Genomic DNA, 24,218 nt, shown 5'->3' with positions numbered 1-24,218 from the left:
TGTAATGTTTCCTGTGTCGAAGACGGCTGCGCTTATTGCCTGCAAAGAAAACAGCACAACAAGGCGTGAGCTTCTGCTTCGTGAATTGCCGTAGAACAGTGCGTGGTGCAACGACAGGATTTGGAGGCGCCTTTTGCTCTCATCATTGCTGGCGTTCGTCTCCACGAAATGCGTCCGGAGCACGCCGTTCTATAACGCGAGAGAGTGGATTTTTTACAGTTGTCGACAGTTAACCGTGCGTGGTTGCTGCGTTCGCTGGAAGAGCGCTGCCGCCGTTATCCGGTGTGGTCTAGTGGCTAGGATACCTGGCTCTCACCCAGGAGGCCCGGGTTCGATTCCCGGTACCGGAAATGCGCGTTTTTGTTGCTCCTCTTATGCGACTTGTCCCGACTTAGCTCGACTGACGCTACGCTGACGCGTGCAGAAAGCCACGTTAAGTATGATTCGTGGCAACACCTGACGGCGAGAGAGATGCGGCATCTATCCACTTGTTATCCAGCCACATACGGGTACCTGTAGTCAAGAGGCTTGGAGGACTGCAAGATATTGCCACGGAGGTGAATGCAGCTAACCACTGTAGTTAGTGTCCTGACAGCGCAGCAACGTTCATTTGCTCGTATACACGTGATGCGGACCGTGTCTGACACTGCTGTGGCGTACACCTTGGCCTAGGCTTTGCTGTGTATCGCCACTTGCATTCCTGCCAGCTGCTTTCGTGGGTGGCTTCGTGGCCGTGGCCGTGATCGTCTAGTGGTTAGGACATTGCGTTGTGGCCGCAATAACCCAGGTTCGAATCCTGGTCACGGCAATTTTGAAAGTTTTGCCTTACTGCCGTTGCAATAGCGATAGTGCACGAGTACTCGAAATGACAGTGCTCTCTTGATTTTGTCACTCGTGTTCCGCAGGCCGCAGTTTGCACTATCACTTCCTCACCAACACGTAATGTCGCCTCCCAGAGCGCAGACGTCCGCTGCTCTCTGTAGTCGAAAAGGGCAGTTGTTTTGAAGTGCGATGGATGAGCAGCCAGCCCCAGCAGAACAGGAAGCTGTGGCGTGCACTGTTTCTACAAATGCTAGGAACACTGGTGCCCATTGCAGCGCACGTAGCATGGCCGAGCGCTCTATGGCGCTGGTTTAAGGCACCAGTCTCTTCGTAGGCGTCGGTTCGAATCCCAGCGCTGCCAGGGGTTTTGCTGTAGTCGTGTTAACCTGCCGCTTTCTCTTCACGTGTAACCTCCTTGAGCTCACATATGTTTGTTACATGGAGCATTCTAGCTCCGCCTGACAGGTACAGCTATGATACTTTAGTGGTTACGGAAAGCCCAGGTTCGAAACCTGGTCACAGCACGAAAACGTCTCTCGATGCTGTCTCCTTAACTACGACAGCTACAGACAAGTGGCGTCGCTACCATACGGCGGGCACGGCATTTTCTTGTTGTGGATGGCCTAAAGAGACGCTTCCAGTGGGAGAGCAGTGGAAATACATGGCACAGCGATTGCCAAGACACTTACATTTCGGAGTGATCTTTGTACTACAAAGGAAACGTTTCGCCGCTCGTGCTCCAGCGGTAACGTGGCCGAGCGGTCTAAGGCGCTGGTTTTAGGCACCAGTCTCTTCGGAGGCGTGGGTTCGAATCCCACCGTTGCCAATTTTTACGTCTCACTTTTGTGCCGCTGCGGTGTGTTCTCGTGGCGTAGGACGCAGCTCTTGTGACGCGCGTGTTGTGTAGGTAGCGTGGCCGAGCGGTCTAAGGCGCTGGTTTCAGGCACCAGTCTCTTGAGAGGCGTGGGTTCCAACCCCACAGCTGCCAAACGTGTAATGTTTCCTGTGTCGAAGACGGCTGCGCTTATTGCCTGCAAAGAAAACAGCACAACAAGGCGTGAGCTTCTGCTTCGTGAATTGCCGTAGAACAGTGCGTGGTGCAACGACAGGATTTGGAGGCGCCTTTTGCTCTCATCATTGCTGGCGTTCGTCTCCACGAAATGCGTCCGGAGCACGCCGTTCTATAACGCGAGAGAGTGGATTTTTTACAGTTGTCGACAGTTAACCGTGCGTGGTTGCTGCGTTCGCTGGAAGAGCGCTGCCGCCGTTATCCGGTGTGGTCTAGTGGCTAGGATACCTGGCTCTCACCCAGGAGGCCCGGGTTCGATTCCCGGTACCGGAAATGCGCGTTTTTGTTGCTCCTCTTATGCGACTTGTCCCGACTTTGATCGACTGACGCTACGCTGACGCGTGCAGAAAGCCACGTTAAGTATGATTCGTGGCAACACCTGACGGCGAGAGAGATGCGGCATCTATCCACTTGTTATCCAGCCACATACGGGTACCTGTAGTCAAGAGGCTTGGAGGACTGCAAGATATTGCCACGGAGGTGAATGCAGCTAACCACTGTAGTTAGTGTCCTGACAGCGCAGCAACGTTCATTTGCTCGTATACACGTGATGCGGACCGTGTCTGACACTGCTGTGGCGTACACCTTGGCCTAGGCTTTGCTGTGTATCGCCACTTGCATTCCTGCCAGCTGCTTTCGTGGGTGGCTTCGTGGCCGTGGCCGTGATCGTCTAGTGGTTAGGACATTGCGTTGTGGCCGCAATAACCCAGGTTCGAATCCTGGTCACGGCAATTTTGAAAGTTTTGCCTTACTGCCGTTGCAATAGCGATAGTGCACGAGTACTCGAAATGACAGTGCTCTCTTGATTTTGTCACTCGTGTTCCGCAGGCCGCAGTTTGCACTATCACTTCCTCACCAACACGTAATGTCGCCTCCCAGAGCGCAGACGTCCGCTGCTCTCTGTAGTCGAAAAGGGCAGTTGTTTTGAAGTGCGATGGATGAGCAGCCAGCCCCAGCAGAACAGGAAGCTGTGGCGTGCACTGTTTCTACAAATGCTAGGAACACTGGTGCCCATTGCAGCGCACGTAGCATGGCCGAGCGCTCTATGGCGCTGGTTTAAGGCACCAGTCTCTTCGTAGGCGTCGGTTCGAATCCCAGCGCTGCCAGGGGTTTTGCTGTAGTCGTGTTAACCTGCCGCTTTCTCTTCACGTGTAACCTCCTTGAGCTCACATATGTTTGTTACATGGAGCATTCTAGCTCCGCCTGACAGGTACAGCTATGATACTTTAGTGGTTACGGAAAGCCCAGGTTCGAAACCTGGTCACAGCACGAAAACGTCTCTCGATGCTGTCTCCTTAACTACGACAGCTACAGACAAGTGGCGTCGCTACCATACGGCGGGCACGGCATTTTCTTGTTGTGGATGGCCTAAAGAGACGCTTCCAGTGGGAGAGCAGTGGAAATACATGGCACAGCGATTGCCAAGACACTTACATTTCGGAGTGATCTTTGTACTACAAAGGAAACGTTTCGCCGCTCGTGCTCCAGCGGTAACGTGGCCGAGCGGTCTAAGGCGCTGGTTTTAGGCACCAGTCTCTTCGGAGGCGTGGGTTCGAATCCCACCGTTGCCAATTTTTACGTCTCACTTTTGTGCCGCTGCGGTGTGTTCTCGTGGCGTAGGACGCAGCTCTTGTGACGCGCGTGTTGTGTAGGTAGCGTGGCCGAGCGGTCTAAGGCGCTGGTTTCAGGCACCAGTCTCTTGAGAGGCGTGGGTTCCAACCCCACAGCTGCCAAACGTGTAATGTTTCCTGTGTCGAAGACGGCTGCGCTTATTGCCTGCAAAGAAAACAGCACAACAAGGCGTGAGCTTCTGCTTCGTGAATTGCCGTAGAACAGTGCGTGGTGCAACGACAGGATTTGGAGGCGCCTTTTGCTCTCATCATTGCTGGCGTTCGTCTCCACGAAATGCGTCCGGAGCACGCCGTTCTATAACGCGAGAGAGTGGATTTTTTACAGTTGTCGACAGTTAACCGTGCGTGGTTGCTGCGTTCGCTGGAAGAGCGCTGCCGCCGTTATCCGGTGTGGTCTAGTGGCTAGGATACCTGGCTCTCACCCAGGAGGCCCGGGTTCGATTCCCGGTACCGGAAATGCGCGTTTTTGTTGCTCCTCTTATGCGACTTGTCCCGACTTAGCTCGACTGACGCTACGCTGACGCGTGCAGAAAGCCACGTTAAGTATGATTCGTGGCAACACCTGACGGCGAGAGAGATGCGGCATCTATCCACTTGTTATCCAGCCACATACGGGTACCTGTAGTCAAGAGGCTTGGAGGACTGCAAGATATTGCCACGGAGGTGAATGCAGCTAACCACTGTAGTTAGTGTCCTGACAGCGCAGCAACGTTCATTTGCTCGTATACACGTGATGCGGACCGTGTCTGACACTGCTGTGGCGTACACCTTGGCCTAGGCTTTGCTGTGTATCGCCACTTGCATTCCTGCCAGCTGCTTTCGTGGGTGGCTTCGTGGCCGTGGCCGTGATCGTCTAGTGGTTAGGACATTGCGTTGTGGCCGCAATAACCCAGGTTCGAATCCTGGTCACGGCAATTTTGAAAGTTTTGCCTTACTGCCGTTGCAATAGCGATAGTGCACGAGTACTCGAAATGACAGTGCTCTCTTGATTTTGTCACTCGTGTTCCGCAGGCCGCAGTTTGCACTATCACTTCCTCACCAACACGTAATGTCGCCTCCCAGAGCGCAGACGTCCGCTGCTCTCTGTAGTCGAAAAGGGCAGTTGTTTTGAAGTGCGATGGATGAGCAGCCAGCCCCAGCAGAACAGGAAGCTGTGGCGTGCACTGTTTCTACAAATGCTAGGAACACTGGTGCCCATTGCAGCGCACGTAGCATGGCCGAGCGCTCTATGGCGCTGGTTTAAGGCACCAGTCTCTTCGTAGGCGTCGGTTCGAATCCCAGCGCTGCCAGGGGTTTTGCTGTAGTCGTGTTAACCTGCCGCTTTCTCTTCACGTGTAACCTCCTTGAGCTCACATATGTTTGTTACATGGAGCATTCTAGCTCCGCCTGACAGGTACAGCTATGATACTTTAGTGGTTACGGAAAGCCCAGGTTCGAAACCTGGTCACAGCACGAAAACGTCTCTCGATGCTGTCTCCTTAACTACGACAGCTACAGACAAGTGGCGTCGCTACCATACGGCGGGCACGGCATTTTCTTGTTGTGGATGGCCTAAAGAGACGCTTCCAGTGGGAGAGCAGTGGAAATACATGGCACAGCGATTGCCAAGACACTTACATTTCGGAGTGATCTTTGTACTACAAAGGAAACGTTTCGCCGCTCGTGCTCCAGCGGTAACGTGGCCGAGCGGTCTAAGGCGCTGGTTTTAGGCACCAGTCTCTTCGGAGGCGTGGGTTCGAATCCCACCGTTGCCAATTTTTACGTCTCACTTTTGTGCCGCTGCGGTGTGTTCTCGTGGCGTAGGACGCAGCTCTTGTGACGCGCGTGTTGTGTAGGTAGCGTGGCCGAGCGGTCTAAGGCGCTGGTTTCAGGCACCAGTCTCTTGAGAGGCGTGGGTTCCAACCCCACAGCTGCCAAACGTGTAATGTTTCCTGTGTCGAAGACGGCTGCGCTTATTGCCTGCAAAGAAAACAGCACAACAAGGCGTGAGCTTCTGCTTCGTGAATTGCCGTAGAACAGTGCGTGGTGCAACGACAGGATTTGGAGGCGCCTTTTGCTCTCATCATTGCTGGCGTTCGTCTCCACGAAATGCGTCCGGAGCACGCCGTTCTATAACGCGAGAGAGTGGATTTTTTACAGTTGTCGACAGTTAACCGTGCGTGGTTGCTGCGTTCGCTGGAAGAGCGCTGCCGCCGTTATCCGGTGTGGTCTAGTGGCTAGGATACCTGGCTCTCACCCAGGAGGCCCGGGTTCGATTCCCGGTACCGGAAATGCGCGTTTTTGTTGCTCCTCTTATGCGACTTGTCCCGACTTTGATCGACTGACGCTACGCTGACGCGTGCAGAAAGCCACGTTAAGTATGATTCGTGGCAACACCTGACGGCGAGAGAGATGCGGCATCTATCCACTTGTTATCCAGCCACATACGGGTACCTGTAGTCAAGAGGCTTGGAGGACTGCAAGATATTGCCACGGAGGTGAATGCAGCTAACCACTGTAGTTAGTGTCCTGACAGCGCAGCAACGTTCATTTGCTCGTATACACGTGATGCGGACCGTGTCTGACACTGCTGTGGCGTACACCTTGGCCTAGGCTTTGCTGTGTATCGCCACTTGCATTCCTGCCAGCTGCTTTCGTGGGTGGCTTCGTGGCCGTGGCCGTGATCGTCTAGTGGTTAGGACATTGCGTTGTGGCCGCAATAACCCAGGTTCGAATCCTGGTCACGGCAATTTTGAAAGTTTTGCCTTACTGCCGTTGCAATAGCGATAGTGCACGAGTACTCGAAATGACAGTGCTCTCTTGATTTTGTCACTCGTGTTCCGCAGGCCGCAGTTTGCACTATCACTTCCTCACCAACACGTAATGTCGCCTCCCAGAGCGCAGACGTCCGCTGCTCTCTGTAGTCGAAAAGGGCAGTTGTTTTGAAGTGCGATGGATGAGCAGCCAGCCCCAGCAGAACAGGAAGCTGTGGCGTGCACTGTTTCTACAAATGCTAGGAACACTGGTGCCCATTGCAGCGCACGTAGCATGGCCGAGCGCTCTATGGCGCTGGTTTAAGGCACCAGTCTCTTCGTAGGCGTCGGTTCGAATCCCAGCGCTGCCAGGGGTTTTGCTGTAGTCGTGTTAACCTGCCGCTTTCTCTTCACGTGTAACCTCCTTGAGCTCACATATGTTTGTTACATGGAGCATTCTAGCTCCGCCTGACAGGTACAGCTATGATACTTTAGTGGTTACGGAAAGCCCAGGTTCGAAACCTGGTCACAGCACGAAAACGTCTCTCGATGCTGTCTCCTTAACTACGACAGCTACAGACAAGTGGCGTCGCTACCATACGGCGGGCACGGCATTTTCTTGTTGTGGATGGCCTAAAGAGACGCTTCCAGTGGGAGAGCAGTGGAAATACATGGCACAGCGATTGCCAAGACACTTACATTTCGGAGTGATCTTTGTACTACAAAGGAAACGTTTCGCCGCTCGTGCTCCAGCGGTAACGTGGCCGAGCGGTCTAAGGCGCTGGTTTTAGGCACCAGTCTCTTCGGAGGCGTGGGTTCGAATCCCACCGTTGCCAATTTTTACGTCTCACTTTTGTGCCGCTGCGGTGTGTTCTCGTGGCGTAGGACGCAGCTCTTGTGACGCGCGTGTTGTGTAGGTAGCGTGGCCGAGCGGTCTAAGGCGCTGGTTTCAGGCACCAGTCTCTTGAGAGGCGTGGGTTCCAACCCCACAGCTGCCAAACGTGTAATGTTTCCTGTGTCGAAGACGGCTGCGCTTATTGCCTGCAAAGAAAACAGCACAACAAGGCGTGAGCTTCTGCTTCGTGAATTGCCGTAGAACAGTGCGTGGTGCAACGACAGGATTTGGAGGCGCCTTTTGCTCTCATCATTGCTGGCGTTCGTCTCCACGAAATGCGTCCGGAGCACGCCGTTCTATAACGCGAGAGAGTGGATTTTTTACAGTTGTCGACAGTTAACCGTGCGTGGTTGCTGCGTTCGCTGGAAGAGCGCTGCCGCCGTTATCCGGTGTGGTCTAGTGGCTAGGATACCTGGCTCTCACCCAGGAGGCCCGGGTTCGATTCCCGGTACCGGAAATGCGCGTTTTTGTTGCTCCTCTTATGCGACTTGTCCCGACTTTGATCGACTGACGCTACGCTGACGCGTGCAGAAAGCCACGTTAAGTATGATTCGTGGCAACACCTGACGGCGAGAGAGATGCGGCATCTATCCACTTGTTATCCAGCCACATACGGGTACCTGTAGTCAAGAGGCTTGGAGGACTGCAAGATATTGCCACGGAGGTGAATGCAGCTAACCACTGTAGTTAGTGTCCTGACAGCGCAGCAACGTTCATTTGCTCGTATACACGTGATGCGGACCGTGTCTGACACTGCTGTGGCGTACACCTTGGCCTAGGCTTTGCTGTGTATCGCCACTTGCATTCCTGCCAGCTGCTTTCGTGGGTGGCTTCGTGGCCGTGGCCGTGATCGTCTAGTGGTTAGGACATTGCGTTGTGGCCGCAATAACCCAGGTTCGAATCCTGGTCACGGCAATTTTGAAAGTTTTGCCTTACTGCCGTTGCAATAGCGATAGTGCACGAGTACTCGAAATGACAGTGCTCTCTTGATTTTGTCACTCGTGTTCCGCAGGCCGCAGTTTGCACTATCACTTCCTCACCAACACGTAATGTCGCCTCCCAGAGCGCAGACGTCCGCTGCTCTCTGTAGTCGAAAAGGGCAGTTGTTTTGAAGTGCGATGGATGAGCAGCCAGCCCCAGCAGAACAGGAAGCTGTGGCGTGCACTGTTTCTACAAATGCTAGGAACACTGGTGCCCATTGCAGCGCACGTAGCATGGCCGAGCGCTCTATGGCGCTGGTTTAAGGCACCAGTCTCTTCGTAGGCGTCGGTTCGAATCCCAGCGCTGCCAGGGGTTTTGCTGTAGTCGTGTTAACCTGCCGCTTTCTCTTCACGTGTAACCTCCTTGAGCTCACATATGTTTGTTACATGGAGCATTCTAGCTCCGCCTGACAGGTACAGCTATGATACTTTAGTGGTTACGGAAAGCCCAGGTTCGAAACCTGGTCACAGCACGAAAACGTCTCTCGATGCTGTCTCCTTAACTACGACAGCTACAGACAAGTGGCGTCGCTACCATACGGCGGGCACGGCATTTTCTTGTTGTGGATGGCCTAAAGAGACGCTTCCAGTGGGAGAGCAGTGGAAATACATGGCACAGCGATTGCCAAGACACTTACATTTCGGAGTGATCTTTGTACTACAAAGGAAACGTTTCGCCGCTCGTGCTCCAGCGGTAACGTGGCCGAGCGGTCTAAGGCGCTGGTTTTAGGCACCAGTCTCTTCGGAGGCGTGGGTTCGAATCCCACCGTTGCCAATTTTTACGTCTCACTTTTGTGCCGCTGCGGTGTGTTCTCGTGGCGTAGGACGCAGCTCTTGTGACGCGCGTGTTGTGTAGGTAGCGTGGCCGAGCGGTCTAAGGCGCTGGTTTCAGGCACCAGTCTCTTGAGAGGCGTGGGTTCCAACCCCACAGCTGCCAAACGTGTAATGTTTCCTGTGTCGAAGACGGCTGCGCTTATTGCCTGCAAAGAAAACAGCACAACAAGGCGTGAGCTTCTGCTTCGTGAATTGCCGTAGAACAGTGCGTGGTGCAACGACAGGATTTGGAGGCGCCTTTTGCTCTCATCATTGCTGGCGTTCGTCTCCACGAAATGCGTCCGGAGCACGCCGTTCTATAACGCGAGAGAGTGGATTTTTTACAGTTGTCGACAGTTAACCGTGCGTGGTTGCTGCGTTCGCTGGAAGAGCGCTGCCGCCGCTTTCCGGTGTGGTCTAGTGGCTAGGATACCTGGCTCTCACCCAGGAGGCCCGGGTTCGATTCCCGGTACCGGAAATGCGCGTTTTTGTTGCTCCTCTTATGCGACTTGTCCCGACTTAGCTCGACTGACGCTACGCTGACGCGTGCAGAAAGCCACGTTAAGTATGATTCGTGGCAACACCTGACGGCGAGAGAGATGCGGCATCTATCCACTTGTTATCCAGCCACATACGGGTACCTGTAGTCAAGAGGCTTGGAGGACTGCAAGATATTGCCACGGAGGTGAATGCAGCTAACCACTGTAGTTAGTGTCCTGACAGCGCAGCAACGTTCATTTGCTCGTATACACGTGATGCGGACCGTGTCTGACACTGCTGTGGCGTACACCTTGGCCTAGGCTTTGCTGTGTATCGCCACTTGCATTCCTGCCAGCTGCTTTCGTGGGTGGCTTCGTGGCCGTGGCCGTGATCGTCTAGTGGTTAGGACATTGCGTTGTGGCCGCAATAACCCAGGTTCGAATCCTGGTCACGGCAATTTTGAAAGTTTTGCCTTACTGCCGTTGCAATAGCGATAGTGCACGAGTACTCGAAATGACAGTGCTCTCTTGATTTTGTCACTCGTGTTCCGCAGGCCGCAGTTTGCACTATCACTTCCTCACCAACACGTAATGTCGCCTCCCAGAGCGCAGACGTCCGCTGCTCTCTGTAGTCGAAAAGGGCAGTTGTTTTGAAGTGCGATGGATGAGCAGCCAGCCCCAGCAGAACAGGAAGCTGTGGCGTGCACTGTTTCTACAAATGCTAGGAACACTGGTGCCCATTGCAGCGCACGTAGCATGGCCGAGCGCTCTATGGCGCTGGTTTAAGGCACCAGTCTCTTCGTAGGCGTCGGTTCGAATCCCAGCGCTGCCAGGGGTTTTGCTGTAGTCGTGTTAACCTGCCGCTTTCTCTTCACGTGTAACCTCCTTGAGCTCACATATGTTTGTTACATGGAGCATTCTAGCTCCGCCTGACAGGTACAGCTATGATACTTTAGTGGTTACGGAAAGCCCAGGTTCGAAACCTGGTCACAGCACGAAAACGTCTCTCGATGCTGTCTCCTTAACTACGACAGCTACAGACAAGTGGCGTCGCTACCATACGGCGGGCACGGCATTTTCTTGTTGTGGATGGCCTAAAGAGACGCTTCCAGTGGGAGAGCAGTGGAAATACATGGCACAGCGATTGCCAAGACACTTACATTTCGGAGTGATCTTTGTACTACAAAGGAAACGTTTCGCCGCTCGTGCTCCAGCGGTAACGTGGCCGAGCGGTCTAAGGCGCTGGTTTTAGGCACCAGTCTCTTCGGAGGCGTGGGTTCGAATCCCACCGTTGCCAATTTTTACGTCTCACTTTTGTGCCGCTGCGGTGTGTTCTCGTGGCGTAGGACGCAGCTCTTGTGACGCGCGTGTTGTGTAGGTAGCGTGGCCGAGCGGTCTAAGGCGCTGGTTTCAGGCACCAGTCTCTTGAGAGGCGTGGGTTCCAACCCCACAGCTGCCAAACGTGTAATGTTTCCTGTGTCGAAGACGGCTGCGCTTATTGCCTGCAAAGAAAACAGCACAACAAGGCGTGAGCTTCTGCTTCGTGAATTGCCGTAGAACAGTGCGTGGTGCAACGACAGGATTTGGAGGCGCCTTTTGCTCTCATCATTGCTGGCGTTCGTCTCCACGAAATGCGTCCGGAGCACGCCGTTCTATAACGCGAGAGAGTGGATTTTTTACAGTTGTCGACAGTTAACCGTGCGTGGTTGCTGCGTTCGCTGGAAGAGCGCTGCCGCCGTTATCCGGTGTGGTCTAGTGGCTAGGATACCTGGCTCTCACCCAGGAGGCCCGGGTTCGATTCCCGGTACCGGAAATGCGCGTTTTTGTTGCTCCTCTTATGCGACTTGTCCCGACTTAGCTCGACTGACGCTACGCTGACGCGTGCAGAAAGCCACGTTAAGTATGATTCGTGGCAACACCTGACGGCGAGAGAGATGCGGCATCTATCCACTTGTTATCCAGCCACATACGGGTACCTGTAGTCAAGAGGCTTGGAGGACTGCAAGATATTGCCACGGAGGTGAATGCAGCTAACCACTGTAGTTAGTGTCCTGACAGCGCAGCAACGTTCATTTGCTCGTATACACGTGATGCGGACCGTGTCTGACACTGCTGTGGCGTACACCTTGGCCTAGGCTTTGCTGTGTATCGCCACTTGCATTCCTGCCAGCTGCTTTCGTGGGTGGCTTCGTGGCCGTGGCCGTGATCGTCTAGTGGTTAGGACATTGCGTTGTGGCCGCAATAACCCAGGTTCGAATCCTGGTCACGGCAATTTTGAAAGTTTTGCCTTACTGCCGTTGCAATAGCGATAGTGCACGAGTACTCGAAATGACAGTGCTCTCTTGATTTTGTCACTCGTGTTCCGCAGGCCGCAGTTTGCACTATCACTTCCTCACCAACACGTAATGTCGCCTCCCAGAGCGCAGACGTCCGCTGCTCTCTGTAGTCGAAAAGGGCAGTTGTTTTGAAGTGCGATGGATGAGCAGCCAGCCCCAGCAGAACAGGAAGCTGTGGCGTGCACTGTTTCTACAAATGCTAGGAACACTGGTGCCCATTGCAGCGCACGTAGCATGGCCGAGCGCTCTATGGCGCTGGTTTAAGGCACCAGTCTCTTCGTAGGCGTCGGTTCGAATCCCAGCGCTGCCAGGGGTTTTGCTGTAGTCGTGTTAACCTGCCGCTTTCTCTTCACGTGTAACCTCCTTGAGCTCACATATGTTTGTTACATGGAGCATTCTAGCTCCGCCTGACAGGTACAGCTATGATACTTTAGTGGTTACGGAAAGCCCAGGTTCGAAACCTGGTCACAGCACGAAAACGTCTCTCGATGCTGTCTCCTTAACTACGACAGCTACAGACAAGTGGCGTCGCTACCATACGGCGGGCACGGCATTTTCTTGTTGTGGATGGCCTAAAGAGACGCTTCCAGTGGGAGAGCAGTGGAAATACATGGCACAGCGATTGCCAAGACACTTACATTTCGGAGTGATCTTTGTACTACAAAGGAAACGTTTCGCCGCTCGTGCTCCAGCGGTAACGTGGCCGAGCGGTCTAAGGCGCTGGTTTTAGGCACCAGTCTCTTCGGAGGCGTGGGTTCGAATCCCACCGTTGCCAATTTTTACGTCTCACTTTTGTGCCGCTGCGGTGTGTTCTCGTGGCGTAGGACGCAGCTCTTGTGACGCGCGTGTTGTGTAGGTAGCGTGGCCGAGCGGTCTAAGGCGCTGGTTTCAGGCACCAGTCTCTTGAGAGGCGTGGGTTCCAACCCCACAGCTGCCAAACGTGTAATGTTTCCTGTGTCGAAGACGGCTGCGCTTATTGCCTGCAAAGAAAACAGCACAACAAGGCGTGAGCTTCTGCTTCGTGAATTGCCGTAGAACAGTGCGTGGTGCAACGACAGGATTTGGAGGCGCCTTTTGCTCTCATCATTGCTGGCGTTCGTCTCCACGAAATGCGTCCGGAGCACGCCGTTCTATAACGCGAGAGAGTGGATTTTTTACAGTTGTCGACAGTTAACCGTGCGTGGTTGCTGCGTTCGCTGGAAGAGCGCTGCCGCCGTTATCCGGTGTGGTCTAGTGGCTAGGATACCTGGCTCTCACCCAGGAGGCCCGGGTTCGATTCCCGGTACCGGAAATGCGCGTTTTTGTTGCTCCTCTTATGCGACTTGTCCCGACTTAGCTCGACTGACGCTACGCTGACGCGTGCAGAAAGCCACGTTAAGTATGATTCGTGGCAACACCTGACGGCGAGAGAGATGCGGCATCTATCCACTTGTTATCCAGCCACATACGGGTACCTGTAGTCAAGAGGCTTGGAGGACTGCAAGATATTGCCACGGAGGTGAATGCAGCTAACCACTGTAGTTAGTGTCCTGACAGCGCAGCAACGTTCATTTGCTCGTATACACGTGATGCGGACCGTGTCTGACACTGCTGTGGCGTACACCTTGGCCTAGGCTTTGCTGTGTATCGCCACTTGCATTCCTGCCAGCTGCTTTCGTGGGTGGCTTCGTGGCCGTGGCCGTGATCGTCTAGTGGTTAGGACATTGCGTTGTGGCCGCAATAACCCAGGTTCGAATCCTGGTCACGGCAATTTTGAAAGTTTTGCCTTACTGCCGTTGCAATAGCGATAGTGCACGAGTACTCGAAATGACAGTGCTCTCTTGATTTTGTCACTCGTGTTCCGCAGGCCGCAGTTTGCACTATCACTTCCTCACCAACACGTAATGTCGCCTCCCAGAGCGCAGACGTCCGCTGCTCTCTGTAGTCGAAAAGGGCAGTTGTTTTGAAGTGCGATGGATGAGCAGCCAGCCCCAGCAGAACAGGAAGCTGTGGCGTGCACTGTTTCTACAAATGCTAGGAACACTGGTGCCCATTGCAGCGCACGTAGCATGGCCGAGCGCTCTATGGCGCTGGTTTAAGGCACCAGTCTCTTCGTAGGCGTCGGTTCGAATCCCAGCGCTGCCAGGGGTTTTGCTGTAGTCGTGTTAACCTGCCGCTTTCTCTTCACGTGTAACCTCCTTGAGCTCACATATGTTTGTTACATGGAGCATTCTAGCTCCGCCTGACAGGTACAGCTATGATACTTTAGTGGTTACGGAAAGCCCAGGTTCGAAACCTGGTCACAGCACGAAAACGTCTCTCGATGCTGTCTCCTTAACTACGACAGCTACAGACAAGTGGCGTCGCTACCATACGGCGGGCACGGCATTTTCTTGTTGTGGATGGCCTAAAGAGACGCTTCCAGTGGGAGAGCAGTGGAAATACATGGCACAGCGATTGCCAAGACACTTACATTTCGGAGTGATCTTTGTACTACAAAGGAAACGTTTCGCCGCTCGTGCTCCAGCGGTAACGTGGCCGAGCGGTCTAAGGCGCTGGTTTTAGGCACCAGTCTCTTCGGAGGCGTGGGTTCGAATCCCACCGTTGCCAATTTTTACGTCTCACTTTTGTGCCGCTGCGGTGTGTTCTCGTGGCGTAGGACGCAGCTCTTGTGACGCGCGTGTTGTGTAGGTAGCGTGGCCGAGCGGTCTAAGGCGCTGGTTTCAGGCACCAGTCTCTTGAGAGGCGTGGGTTCCAACCCCACAGCTGCCAAACGTGTAATGTTTCCTGTGTCGAAGACGGCTGCGCTTATTGCCTGCAAAGAAAACAGCACAACATTACCGCTTGAGACGCGGCAGCGTGCGGACGTTCGGAGCGCTCAGTGTCACTTGCTTTGTTTACGTTGTATTGTGCTTTCTGTTTCACGTGATTGCGCGTGGTTGTGTGTTCGTGTCGTTGTTTTAAGTGTTTGTTGTATGCAGTTAGCCCATTTGGGTTAATTTGCACAATGGTTCCCACGATTCCAAGGAAAAATACCCTGCAGTTCGAGTTTGACAAGGCTACACGATCAGTTCAGCCAAGTTCACTGGAAGTTCATGAATGGATCGTCGATACAATCGGCATTACCACTGATCAAGTTCACACTGCCTACTACGACCTGGATTTGTACTGCTTTTTCGTGAAGCTCCTGAATCCCCTCTTACTGGAACGACTTTTGCAGAAACATGGCGGCGGCGTCGAGTTCCGGCATCGCGATGGCACTGTGAGTACTGTCCAAGTTACTAACGCGGATGTCGAGATCTCTAACGTGCGTATTTACAACCTGCCCCCTGAAGTAGACAACTGTTTCCTAAAAGACGTGCTCACGAAATATGGCGAAGTGCGTAACATTAGACTTGAAAAGTGGTCCAGGCACCATAAGTTGCAATGTTTTTCTGGCATCAGATCGGTTGAGATGCAAGTTAAAGTCAACATCCCATCCCATGTATTTGTTTGTGGGTATAAGGTGCAGGTTACATATTCTGGGCAAGCTTCTACGTGTTTTAACTGCAATGAAAGTGGTCATTTACGGCAGAATTGCCCTAAAAGAATGACCGTCTTAAAGCCTACTTTACAACAACGTAAGAGGCTCACTTTAGCTGATCTAGTGACGGGCACCCAATTACCAAGTAATGAGCCGTCCCTTTCCACTGATACTGTGTCTGTACATGAAAAACCTTTTGATGACGAGTTCCCTGCTATTCCTCTTGCGAAGGGCGGGGATCAGAACCCTCTCACCCGTCCGGTCACTGCGGTGGCGTCCAAGAGACGTCGGACGTGCGACAGTAGTAGTTCAGATGAAGGCGTCTCAGTACCGGTAACACCTGCCACACCTGATATCAAACAACCTGCAGGCGACATTGAGCTTTCGCAAGACGCTATACCAGAATCACGTGTTGATGTTAATACTTCTTCGCCTGATGACGGTATTGCTACGCCCCAGGTTGGTTCTTGTTTACCGTCCACGTCTGTCGAGTCGGCTCCCCAACAAACCGATGGTGAACCTCAGCATGTTGCCCACAGTGACGTCGACGGTGTGTGCGCAGGTCCCCCACTCGTATCACAGCCACGCGACACTGACAACAAACACACTGACGAGTGTGTCACCACGGAGCGAGATCTCAGCCTTGCTTGTCAACAACCTGACCGGGAGAGTGTTTCCAAACAATCCCAACGTGTGGATAAACAAGAACTTAGCGCGTCTCCCGATGGACTATCCGGTGAGTCGCACATGCAGGTTGCTGCAGCAGGGCAACCTGCACAGGAGACTTGTGTCGATTCTCCGATGCCGCTTTCTGCGGAAAAAGTCGCAAGCGTCGGGAGGAACAAAAAGAAATTCCAACCGAACTTGAATGTACCGCGCAGCAAACACAAACTGCAAGCCCTCTCAGATGCGAACGATGGTGATGGCCACTCTCCACCAGCTGGTTCACGAATGGATTGGTTTGCCGGTGACGATGATCACGTTAATTTAAAGTAGCTCCGTAAATTCCATGGCACAAGCGTACAAGTTCCTGAGTGTTAATGTTAACAGGATCACGTCTGAATTGAAACTTGCAGTCTTTAGGCAGTTCGTATATGAGTCTGCCGCTGATATACTTCTATTGCAGGAATTCCTTGTTCCTGATCTGGTCGTTCCCGGTTTCCACTGTATTACCAATGTTGCCTTCGAACTTAGCACTGGTACCGCCATTCTCGTGCGTGAAGGCATCCCCGTCTCGGACGTTGAAACACTGGAGTCGGGGCGTGGCATATCCTGCAAAGTATTCGGCGTCACGCTCGTGAACCTATACGCGCCCTCAGGGAGTGGCCACAGGTTCGCAAGGACCGAGTTCTTTAAAGACGAACTAATTTACCTGCTTCGTAAAAATCCGACTGCCCTAATATTAGGAGGAGATTTTAACTGTGTCGTACATCAAAAAGATCAGCGGCCGCATTTTAACTATTGTAAGGAGCTTCATGATCTGGTTTTACGAATGAATCTAAAGGATACGTGGGAACTCCTTCACCCTACCCTTGTGAAATTTACATACTTCACTTCCACCTCGAGTAGCCGCCTCGACAGAATATATGTGTCTTCTCAGCTCGGGGAACACGTTGTTGACTCGGAGGTCATTCCCGTCCCATGTAGCGATCACTGCGCCTACGCCGCCGTTATACAACTGGACAGACAACCCACCAAACGATTCAGAAGTCACTGGATGTTCAATATTTCCCACCTTCAGGACGCCGATCTCGAGGTACTTGTCACACGGACTTGGACTTTTTGTCTTCGCTCTGTCAATAGATACCGTACGAAAGTAGAGTGGTGGACGTCCTTTGCTAAACCAAAGTTGCGTCGGGCTTTGATTTCGTACTGTAATACGCAATCAAGGGATGCAAAGAGGACCACCGAATTTTACTATTCAATTTTAAGGGAGCTCTACGACAAATCTGGCGTCAATAATATTTACACGGCTCAAATAAAGCAAATCAAGGCTAAGATGCTCAGTATCAAACGTAAACAACTAGAAGGATTAAAAATCAAGTCGAAAGTCAACTCTTTTGTTAAATCTGAGACAACTTCCATGTATCATCTAATTAAGCATCAGACGAACCGTAGACGCTTATTTATAGACGAACTGGCAACTGATAACGGGGAACTTCTCACTCGGCAACCTGACATAGTCACGGCAATCCAGGGGTATTATCACGGCCTGTACTCGGACTGCCCCACCAATGATGGCTTGACTGCTACTGTACTCCAGTTGATGGACACGTCCGTTACTGAGGAAGATAATCGTGACTTTCTGGCTGCGTTTAGTGTCGAGGAGACTTTAGAACTTATTGTTAAGTCGCCAGCTAACAAAGCCCCAGGACTGGACGGCCTTCCCAAGGAGTTTTATCTTCGGTATTGGGATGTAATTGGTGTTACTTTTACAGAAATTTTAAATGAAATCATTGCTGGGGCGCCTGTTCCTGCTGCGATGAAGGAGGGTAAAATTGTCCTTGTTCCCAAACGCACAGGATGTAAGCGATTTGATAATCTGCGCCCGCTCACCCTGCTCAATTTTGACTACAAAACTATAGCCAGAGCTGTTAACACCCGAATGTCTCCGCTCATTCACAAAGTTGTCCGGCGGCACCAGGCGTGCGTGCCGGGACGGAATGCCATGTCTGCGATGTCTGAAATTCGGGACCTCATCTCCATTGCCTCAGTCACCAACCTGAAGTGTGCGCTGCTTTTTCTAGACTTTCATAAAGCCTTTGATCATGTGAACCACCGATACCTTTTTCACATCATGGACAAAATAGGACTCGAGGAAGGGGTGATACAAGTCCTTCGCACTTTGATATCTGGCATATCAGCGAGGATACAAGTCAATGGACAGCTGACGCAACCGATATCCATTCAGCGGGGTGTCCCCCAGGGCAGTCCACTCTCTATGTCACTTTTTGTGCTGTCCCTGGAACCCTTCCTTCGGTCTCTTTATCACCAGTTGTCAGGAGTGTCAATCTCCGGTCACACATTCATAGTCCGTGCGTACGCTGACGATGTTGCCGTACTGTTACGCACTGAGGACGAGGTGGTCCGTATTAAAGGGGCGATCGACCAATATAGTGAAGTGTCTGGAGCACAACTCAGTGACCGGAAATGTAAAGTGCTCGATATCAGGGGTTTCGAGAACTTAACTATACCGTGGGCGCATGTTGTGGAATCTCACAAGCTACTAGGAATCACCTTGAATAAGTGCCCTCTCAAAATGGCGGCCTCCAATTGGAAGTCAGTGACGCATCTGATACAGGGTACCATTGTCGAATGTCGCTGGCGTGCGGTGAACATTATAGAAAAAATTCGGCTTCTCAATACCTACGTCTTCTCCAAGGCGTATTATGTTGCACAGTTCTTTCCCATTCCCAAGCTTCAGGCCAGAAAGATCATGCAGGTTGCCAATCGATTCATCTGGAAGGGCAACATATTTAAATTGTCCTCCGATACGCTGGCCAAGTCGAGAACTACTGGTGGGCTTGAGTTAGTTAACATTGCCGGGAAAGCAATGGCCTTGTACGTCAAGCGGACCACGACTATACTGCATGACAGCCATTGCACTGTTACTCAAAAGTTGTTCCTCACAGTGCGTCCAGCGAGTATGCGACCTCCTGTTGACGTCGGCAGAATCCATTACAAACTGAAACACATCAGAGAATTTTTCCTTCAGTGTAGTTATGCAGATGTGGATGTTCTACGGCGACGACCACTGTCAACTCGGGACTTGCAACGTGAGTGGGAAAAGTCGGCGACCCCAAATACCATAGAACGGAAGTATCCAACTACCGAATGGACAACGGTGTGGGCCAACATCAGCTTGAAAGTACACTCTTCGGATGTTGCTTCAACCTGGTTCAGGGTGGTAAATAACACAATTGCCACTAATGAAAAGCTACATGCAATTGGGTTAAGTGACACAAATCTCTGCCTCTGTTGTGGACTCGTCGATTCTCTGATTCATCGGTTTACCTGCGGTGGTCATGCACTGAATTGGCGATGGGTCAAGAAGAGGATCGCGGTTCTCTCAAGGAGCGCGGAAGACAATCTGCAGCTGGATATCCTACTGCGTCCGGACAAAAAGTTTTACCCTGCCACGAAAAACAATACAGTAATGTGGATCCTAGGGCACTATGTCAACTATATCATAAATGTTCGTGGAGAGGACGATTTTATTAGTTTTCTGACCTACATGGCGCTGGCATACTGGAAAATTCAATGTGTCACTGACAGTAAAAAATTATTCGGAAACATGATGGACATCACGTTCGAAAAACATGGCATAGGCTGACCGCATTGGATGATGGATGCACATCAAGGGGATATGTATTCTTCTTTTTTTTTTTTCATTTATACTTTCTGTTACGCCTGGTCAATGTATTTCTTTTCATTAGTCTCCTTTTACTTGTTTGCTTATTCTTGACACTCACGCACCTCTAATGGAAGAGGAACAGAATTCGCCATGGATCGCAACACACAAATGACACACGACAAAGAAGAAATGTTCATTTACAAACGTGTCAGCACTATATACCTCGGAGCAGAGGCTTAACACCTATACCAGAGTATCATGCGAATCAAGGAAACACAATCAGTGTCTGCTTGAAGGAGTGATTCAGGGATGAGTGGAGGGAGCCATCGCAGGCAGGCCTCGGGATTCGACCCCTGCCCGCTTTGTCTCCCCCCGCCCGGAACTGACCACTCTCTTAAGATTGGAAAAAAAAAAAAAAAAAAAAAAAAAAAAGCAGTCTAAGGCGCCAGATTCAAGCTCTGGTTCCCGTAAGCTAAAAAAAAAAAAAAAAAAAAAAAAAAAAAAAAAAAAAAGTGGCTAGGATACCTGGCTCTCACCCAGGAGGCCCGGGTTCGATTCCCGGTACCGGAAATGCGCGTTTTTGTTGCTCCTCTTATGCGACTTGTCCCGACTTTGATCGACTGACGCTACGCTGACGCGTGCAGAAAGCCACGTTAAGTATGATTCGTGGCAACACCTGACGGCGAGAGAGATGCGGCATCTATCCACTTGTTATCCAGCCACATACGGGTACCTGTAGTCAAGAGGCTTGGAGGACTGCAAGATATTGCCACGGAGGTGAATGCAGCTAACCACTGTAGTTAGTGTCCTGACAGCGCAGCAACGTTCATTTGCTCGTATACACGTGATGCGGACCGTGTCTGACACTGCTGTGGCGTACACCTTGGCCTAGGCTTTGCTGTGTATCGCCACTTGCATTCCTGCCAGCTGCTTTCGTGGGTGGCTTCGTGGCCGTGGCCGTGATCGTCTAGTGGTTAGGACATTGCGTTGTGGCCGCAATAACCCAGGTTCGAATCCTGGTCACGGCAATTTTGAAAGTTTTGCCTTACTGCCGTTGCAATAGCGATAGTGCACGAGTACTCGAAATGACAGTGCTCTCTTGATTTTGTCACTCGTGTTCCGCAGGCCGCAGTTTGCACTATCACTTCCTCACCAACACGTAATGTCGCCTCCCAGAGCGCAGACGTCCGCTGCTCTCTGTAGTCGAAAAGGGCAGTTGTTTTGAAGTGCGATGGATGAGCAGCCAGCCCCAGCAGAACAGGAAGCTGTGGCGTGCACTGTTTCTACAAATGCTAGGAACACTGGTGCCCATTGCAGCGCACGTAGCATGGCCGAGCGCTCTATGGCGCTGGTTTAAGGCACCAGTCTCTTCGTAGGCGTCGGTTCGAATCCCAGCGCTGCCAGGGGTTTTGCTGTAGTCGTGTTAACCTGCCGCTTTCTCTTCACGTGTAACCTCCTTGAGCTCACATATGTTTGTTACATGGAGCATTCTAGCTCCGCCTGACAGGTACAGCTATGATACTTTAGTGGTTACGGAAAGCCCAGGTTCGAAACCTGGTCACAGCACGAAAACGTCTCTCGATGCTGTCTCCTTAACTACGACAGCTACAGACAAGTGGCGTCGCTACCATACGGCGGGCACGGCATTTTCTTGTTGTGGATGGCCTAAAGAGACGCTTCCAGTGGGAGAGCAGTGGAAATACATGGCACAGCGATTGCCAAGACACTTACATTTCGGAGTGATCTTTGTACTACAAAGGAAACGTTTCGCCGCTCGTGCTCCAGCGGTAACGTGGCCGAGCGGTCTAAGGCGCTGGTTTTAGGCACCAGTCTCTTCGGAGGCGTGGGTTCGAATCCCACCGTTGCCAATTTTTACGTCTCACTTTTGTGCCGCTGCGGTGTGTTCTCGTGGCGTAGGACGCAGCTCTTGTGACGCGCGTGTTGTGTAGGTAGCGTGGCCGAGCGGTCTAAGGCGCTGGTTTCAGGCACCAGTCTCTTGAGAGGCGTGGGTTCCAACCCCACAGCTGCCAAACGTGTAATGTTTCCTGTGTCGAAGACGGCTGCGCTTATTGCCTGCAAAGAAAACAGCACAACAAGGCGTGAGCTTCTGCTTCGTGAATTGCCGTAGAACAGTGCGTGGTGCAACGACAGGATTTGGAGGCGCCTTTTGCTCTCATCATTGCTGGCGTTCGTCTCCACGAAATGCGTCCGGAGCACGCCGTTCTATAACGCGAGAGAGTGGATTTTTTACAGTTGTCGACAGTTAACCGTGCGTGGTTGCTGCGTTCGCTGGAAGAGCGCTGCCGCCGTTATCCGGTGTGGTCTAGTGGCTAGGATACCTGGCTCTCACCCAGGAGGCCCGGGTTCGATTCCCGGTACCGGAAATGCGCGTTTTTGTTGCTCCTCTTATGCGACTTGTCCCGACTTTGATCGACTGACGCTACGCTGACGCGTGCAGAAAGCCACGTTAAGTATGATTCGTGGCAACACCTGACGGCGAGAGAGATGCGGCATCTATCCACTTGTTATCCAGCCACATACGGGTACCTGTAGTCAAGAGGCTTGGAGGACTGCAAGATATTGCCACGGAGGTGAATGCAGCTAACCACTGTAGTTAGTGTCCTGACAGCGCAGCAACGTTCATTTGCTCGTATACACGTGATGCGGACCGTGTCTGACACTGCTGTGGCGTACACCTTGGCCTAGGCTTTGCTGTGTATCGCCACTTGCATTCCTGCCAGCTGCTTTCGTGGGTGGCTTCGTGGCCGTGGCCGTGATCGTCTAGTGGTTAGGACATTGCGTTGTGGCCGCAATAACCCAGGTTCGAATCCTGGTCACGGCAATTTTGAAAGTTTTGCCTTACTGCCGTTGCAATAGCGATAGTGCACGAGTACTCGAAATGACAGTGCTCTCTTGATTTTGTCACTCGTGTTCCGCAGGCCGCAGTTTGCACTATCACTTCCTCACCAACACGTAATGTCGCCTCCCAGAGCGCAGACGTCCGCTGCTCTCTGTAGTCGAAAAGGGCAGTTGTTTTGAAGTGCGATGGATGAGCAGCCAGCCCCAGCAGAACAGGAAGCTGTGGCGTGCACTGTTTCTACAAATGCTAGGAACACTGGTGCCCATTGCAGCGCACGTAGCATGGCCGAGCGCTCTATGGCGCTGGTTTAAGGCACCAGTCTCTTCGTAGGCGTCGGTTCGAATCCCAGCGCTGCCAGGGGTTTTGCTGTAGTCGTGTTAACCTGCCGCTTTCTCTTCACGTGTAACCTCCTTGAGCTCACATATGTTTGTTACATGGAGCATTCTAGCTCCGCCTGACAGGTACAGCTATGATACTTTAGTGGTTACGGAAAGCCCAGGTTCGAAACCTGGTCACAGCACGAAAACGTCTCTCGATGCTGTCTCCTTAACTACGACAGCTACAGACAAGTGGCGTCGCTACCATACGGCGGGCACGGCATTTTCTTGTTGTGGATGGCCTAAAGAGACGCTTCCAGTGGGAGAGCAGTGGAAATACATGGCACAGCGATTGCCAAGACACTTACATTTCGGAGTGATCTTTGTACTACAAAGGAAACGTTTCGCCGCTCGTGCTCCAGCGGTAACGTGGCCGAGCGGTCTAAGGCGCTGGTTTTAGGCACCAGTCTCTTCGGAGGCGTGGGTTCGAATCCCACCGTTGCCAATTTTTACGTCTCACTTTTGTGCCGCTGCGGTGTGTTCTCGTGGCGTAGGACGCAGCTCTTGTGACGCGCGTGTTGTGTAGGTAGCGTGGCCGAGCGGTCTAAGGCGCTGGTTTCAGGCACCAGTCTCTTGAGAGGCGTGGGTTCCAACCCCACAGCTGCCAAACGTGTAATGTTTCCTGTGTCGAAGACGGCTGCGCTTATTGCCTGCAAAGAAAACAGCACAACAAGGCGTGAGCTTCTGCTTCGTGAATTGCCGTAGAACAGTGCGTGGTGCAACGACAGGATTTGGAGGCGCCTTTTGCTCTCATCATTGCTGGCGTTCGTCTCCACGAAATGCGTCCGGAGCACGCCGTTCTATAACGCGAGAGAGTGGATTTTTTACAGTTGTCGACAGTTAACCGTGCGTGGTTGCTGCGTTCGCTGGAAGAGCGCTGCCGCCGTTATCCGGTGTGGTCTAGTGGCTAGGATACCTGGCTCTCACCCAGGAGGCCCGGGTTCGATTCCCGGTACCGGAAATGCGCGTTTTTGTTGCTCCTCTTATGCGACTTGTCCCGACTTAGCTCGACTGACGCTACGCTGACGCGTGCAGAAAGCCACGTTAAGTATGATTCGTGGCAACACCTGACGGCGAGAGAGATGCGGCATCTATCCACTTGTTATCCAGCCACATACGGGTACCTGTAGTCAAGAGGCTTGGAGGACTGCAAGATATTGCCACGGAGGTGAATGCAGCTAACCACTGTAGTTAGTGTCCTGACAGCGCAGCAACGTTCATTTGCTCGTATACACGTGATGCGGACCGTGTCTGACACTGCTGTGGCGTACACCTTGGCCTAGGCTTTGCTGTGTATCGCCACTTGCATTCCTGCCAGCTGCTTTCGTGGGTGGCTTCGTGGCCGTGGCCGTGATCGTCTAGTGGTTA

General features: G+C 52.4%; 40 non-coding genes across 40 annotated transcripts; all 40 read left to right on the top strand.

The window, feature by feature from the left end:
- The first annotated feature begins 278 nt into the window (after positions 1–278).
- Positions 279–350, top strand: Trnae-cuc (transfer RNA glutamic acid (anticodon CUC)). Its single transcript has one exon. It is a non-coding gene; the product is annotated as a tRNA-Glu (tRNA).
- A 386-nt stretch (positions 351–736) lies between these two features.
- Positions 737–808, top strand: Trnah-gug (transfer RNA histidin (anticodon GUG)). The gene has a single exon. It is a non-coding gene; the product is annotated as a tRNA-His (tRNA).
- Positions 809–1,566: 758 nt separating this feature from the next.
- Trnal-uag (transfer RNA leucine (anticodon UAG)) lies at positions 1,567–1,648 on the top strand. Its single transcript has one exon. It is a non-coding gene; the product is annotated as a tRNA-Leu (tRNA).
- An 80-nt stretch (positions 1,649–1,728) lies between these two features.
- Trnal-cag (transfer RNA leucine (anticodon CAG)) lies at positions 1,729–1,810 on the top strand. The gene has a single exon. It is a non-coding gene; the product is annotated as a tRNA-Leu (tRNA).
- Positions 1,811–2,092: 282 nt separating this feature from the next.
- Positions 2,093–2,164, top strand: Trnae-cuc (transfer RNA glutamic acid (anticodon CUC)). The gene has a single exon. It is a non-coding gene; the product is annotated as a tRNA-Glu (tRNA).
- A 386-nt stretch (positions 2,165–2,550) lies between these two features.
- Positions 2,551–2,622, top strand: Trnah-gug (transfer RNA histidin (anticodon GUG)). The gene has a single exon. It is a non-coding gene; the product is annotated as a tRNA-His (tRNA).
- Positions 2,623–3,380: 758 nt separating this feature from the next.
- Positions 3,381–3,462, top strand: Trnal-uag (transfer RNA leucine (anticodon UAG)). The gene has a single exon. It is a non-coding gene; the product is annotated as a tRNA-Leu (tRNA).
- An 80-nt stretch (positions 3,463–3,542) lies between these two features.
- Positions 3,543–3,624, top strand: Trnal-cag (transfer RNA leucine (anticodon CAG)). The gene has a single exon. It is a non-coding gene; the product is annotated as a tRNA-Leu (tRNA).
- Positions 3,625–3,906: 282 nt separating this feature from the next.
- On the top strand, positions 3,907–3,978 carry Trnae-cuc (transfer RNA glutamic acid (anticodon CUC)). Its single transcript has one exon. It is a non-coding gene; the product is annotated as a tRNA-Glu (tRNA).
- Positions 3,979–4,364: 386 nt separating this feature from the next.
- Trnah-gug (transfer RNA histidin (anticodon GUG)) lies at positions 4,365–4,436 on the top strand. The gene has a single exon. It is a non-coding gene; the product is annotated as a tRNA-His (tRNA).
- A 758-nt stretch (positions 4,437–5,194) lies between these two features.
- Trnal-uag (transfer RNA leucine (anticodon UAG)) lies at positions 5,195–5,276 on the top strand. Its single transcript has one exon. It is a non-coding gene; the product is annotated as a tRNA-Leu (tRNA).
- Positions 5,277–5,356: 80 nt separating this feature from the next.
- Positions 5,357–5,438, top strand: Trnal-cag (transfer RNA leucine (anticodon CAG)). The gene has a single exon. It is a non-coding gene; the product is annotated as a tRNA-Leu (tRNA).
- Positions 5,439–5,720: 282 nt separating this feature from the next.
- On the top strand, positions 5,721–5,792 carry Trnae-cuc (transfer RNA glutamic acid (anticodon CUC)). The gene has a single exon. It is a non-coding gene; the product is annotated as a tRNA-Glu (tRNA).
- A 386-nt stretch (positions 5,793–6,178) lies between these two features.
- On the top strand, positions 6,179–6,250 carry Trnah-gug (transfer RNA histidin (anticodon GUG)). Its single transcript has one exon. It is a non-coding gene; the product is annotated as a tRNA-His (tRNA).
- A 758-nt stretch (positions 6,251–7,008) lies between these two features.
- Positions 7,009–7,090, top strand: Trnal-uag (transfer RNA leucine (anticodon UAG)). The gene has a single exon. It is a non-coding gene; the product is annotated as a tRNA-Leu (tRNA).
- An 80-nt stretch (positions 7,091–7,170) lies between these two features.
- Trnal-cag (transfer RNA leucine (anticodon CAG)) lies at positions 7,171–7,252 on the top strand. Its single transcript has one exon. It is a non-coding gene; the product is annotated as a tRNA-Leu (tRNA).
- Positions 7,253–7,534: 282 nt separating this feature from the next.
- Positions 7,535–7,606, top strand: Trnae-cuc (transfer RNA glutamic acid (anticodon CUC)). Its single transcript has one exon. It is a non-coding gene; the product is annotated as a tRNA-Glu (tRNA).
- Positions 7,607–7,992: 386 nt separating this feature from the next.
- On the top strand, positions 7,993–8,064 carry Trnah-gug (transfer RNA histidin (anticodon GUG)). Its single transcript has one exon. It is a non-coding gene; the product is annotated as a tRNA-His (tRNA).
- Positions 8,065–8,822: 758 nt separating this feature from the next.
- On the top strand, positions 8,823–8,904 carry Trnal-uag (transfer RNA leucine (anticodon UAG)). Its single transcript has one exon. It is a non-coding gene; the product is annotated as a tRNA-Leu (tRNA).
- An 80-nt stretch (positions 8,905–8,984) lies between these two features.
- Positions 8,985–9,066, top strand: Trnal-cag (transfer RNA leucine (anticodon CAG)). The gene has a single exon. It is a non-coding gene; the product is annotated as a tRNA-Leu (tRNA).
- Positions 9,067–9,348: 282 nt separating this feature from the next.
- Positions 9,349–9,420, top strand: Trnae-cuc (transfer RNA glutamic acid (anticodon CUC)). The gene has a single exon. It is a non-coding gene; the product is annotated as a tRNA-Glu (tRNA).
- Positions 9,421–9,806: 386 nt separating this feature from the next.
- Trnah-gug (transfer RNA histidin (anticodon GUG)) lies at positions 9,807–9,878 on the top strand. Its single transcript has one exon. It is a non-coding gene; the product is annotated as a tRNA-His (tRNA).
- A 758-nt stretch (positions 9,879–10,636) lies between these two features.
- On the top strand, positions 10,637–10,718 carry Trnal-uag (transfer RNA leucine (anticodon UAG)). The gene has a single exon. It is a non-coding gene; the product is annotated as a tRNA-Leu (tRNA).
- An 80-nt stretch (positions 10,719–10,798) lies between these two features.
- Trnal-cag (transfer RNA leucine (anticodon CAG)) lies at positions 10,799–10,880 on the top strand. Its single transcript has one exon. It is a non-coding gene; the product is annotated as a tRNA-Leu (tRNA).
- Positions 10,881–11,162: 282 nt separating this feature from the next.
- On the top strand, positions 11,163–11,234 carry Trnae-cuc (transfer RNA glutamic acid (anticodon CUC)). Its single transcript has one exon. It is a non-coding gene; the product is annotated as a tRNA-Glu (tRNA).
- A 386-nt stretch (positions 11,235–11,620) lies between these two features.
- Trnah-gug (transfer RNA histidin (anticodon GUG)) lies at positions 11,621–11,692 on the top strand. The gene has a single exon. It is a non-coding gene; the product is annotated as a tRNA-His (tRNA).
- Positions 11,693–12,450: 758 nt separating this feature from the next.
- Positions 12,451–12,532, top strand: Trnal-uag (transfer RNA leucine (anticodon UAG)). The gene has a single exon. It is a non-coding gene; the product is annotated as a tRNA-Leu (tRNA).
- An 80-nt stretch (positions 12,533–12,612) lies between these two features.
- Trnal-cag (transfer RNA leucine (anticodon CAG)) lies at positions 12,613–12,694 on the top strand. The gene has a single exon. It is a non-coding gene; the product is annotated as a tRNA-Leu (tRNA).
- Positions 12,695–12,976: 282 nt separating this feature from the next.
- Positions 12,977–13,048, top strand: Trnae-cuc (transfer RNA glutamic acid (anticodon CUC)). The gene has a single exon. It is a non-coding gene; the product is annotated as a tRNA-Glu (tRNA).
- A 386-nt stretch (positions 13,049–13,434) lies between these two features.
- Trnah-gug (transfer RNA histidin (anticodon GUG)) lies at positions 13,435–13,506 on the top strand. Its single transcript has one exon. It is a non-coding gene; the product is annotated as a tRNA-His (tRNA).
- A 758-nt stretch (positions 13,507–14,264) lies between these two features.
- Trnal-uag (transfer RNA leucine (anticodon UAG)) lies at positions 14,265–14,346 on the top strand. Its single transcript has one exon. It is a non-coding gene; the product is annotated as a tRNA-Leu (tRNA).
- Positions 14,347–14,426: 80 nt separating this feature from the next.
- Trnal-cag (transfer RNA leucine (anticodon CAG)) lies at positions 14,427–14,508 on the top strand. The gene has a single exon. It is a non-coding gene; the product is annotated as a tRNA-Leu (tRNA).
- Positions 14,509–20,569: 6,061 nt separating this feature from the next.
- On the top strand, positions 20,570–20,641 carry Trnah-gug (transfer RNA histidin (anticodon GUG)). The gene has a single exon. It is a non-coding gene; the product is annotated as a tRNA-His (tRNA).
- A 758-nt stretch (positions 20,642–21,399) lies between these two features.
- Trnal-uag (transfer RNA leucine (anticodon UAG)) lies at positions 21,400–21,481 on the top strand. The gene has a single exon. It is a non-coding gene; the product is annotated as a tRNA-Leu (tRNA).
- An 80-nt stretch (positions 21,482–21,561) lies between these two features.
- Positions 21,562–21,643, top strand: Trnal-cag (transfer RNA leucine (anticodon CAG)). The gene has a single exon. It is a non-coding gene; the product is annotated as a tRNA-Leu (tRNA).
- A 282-nt stretch (positions 21,644–21,925) lies between these two features.
- Trnae-cuc (transfer RNA glutamic acid (anticodon CUC)) lies at positions 21,926–21,997 on the top strand. The gene has a single exon. It is a non-coding gene; the product is annotated as a tRNA-Glu (tRNA).
- Positions 21,998–22,383: 386 nt separating this feature from the next.
- Trnah-gug (transfer RNA histidin (anticodon GUG)) lies at positions 22,384–22,455 on the top strand. The gene has a single exon. It is a non-coding gene; the product is annotated as a tRNA-His (tRNA).
- A 758-nt stretch (positions 22,456–23,213) lies between these two features.
- Trnal-uag (transfer RNA leucine (anticodon UAG)) lies at positions 23,214–23,295 on the top strand. The gene has a single exon. It is a non-coding gene; the product is annotated as a tRNA-Leu (tRNA).
- Positions 23,296–23,375: 80 nt separating this feature from the next.
- On the top strand, positions 23,376–23,457 carry Trnal-cag (transfer RNA leucine (anticodon CAG)). The gene has a single exon. It is a non-coding gene; the product is annotated as a tRNA-Leu (tRNA).
- A 282-nt stretch (positions 23,458–23,739) lies between these two features.
- Positions 23,740–23,811, top strand: Trnae-cuc (transfer RNA glutamic acid (anticodon CUC)). The gene has a single exon. It is a non-coding gene; the product is annotated as a tRNA-Glu (tRNA).
- Positions 23,812–24,218: the final 407 nt, after the last annotated feature.

Source organism: Schistocerca nitens, chromosome 1 (genome assembly GCF_023898315.1).
Source record: "Schistocerca nitens isolate TAMUIC-IGC-003100 chromosome 1, iqSchNite1.1, whole genome shotgun sequence".
Lineage (NCBI taxonomy): Eukaryota > Metazoa > Arthropoda > Insecta > Orthoptera > Acrididae > Schistocerca > Schistocerca nitens.
This window is presented reverse-complemented; position numbering and strand designations above follow the sequence as displayed.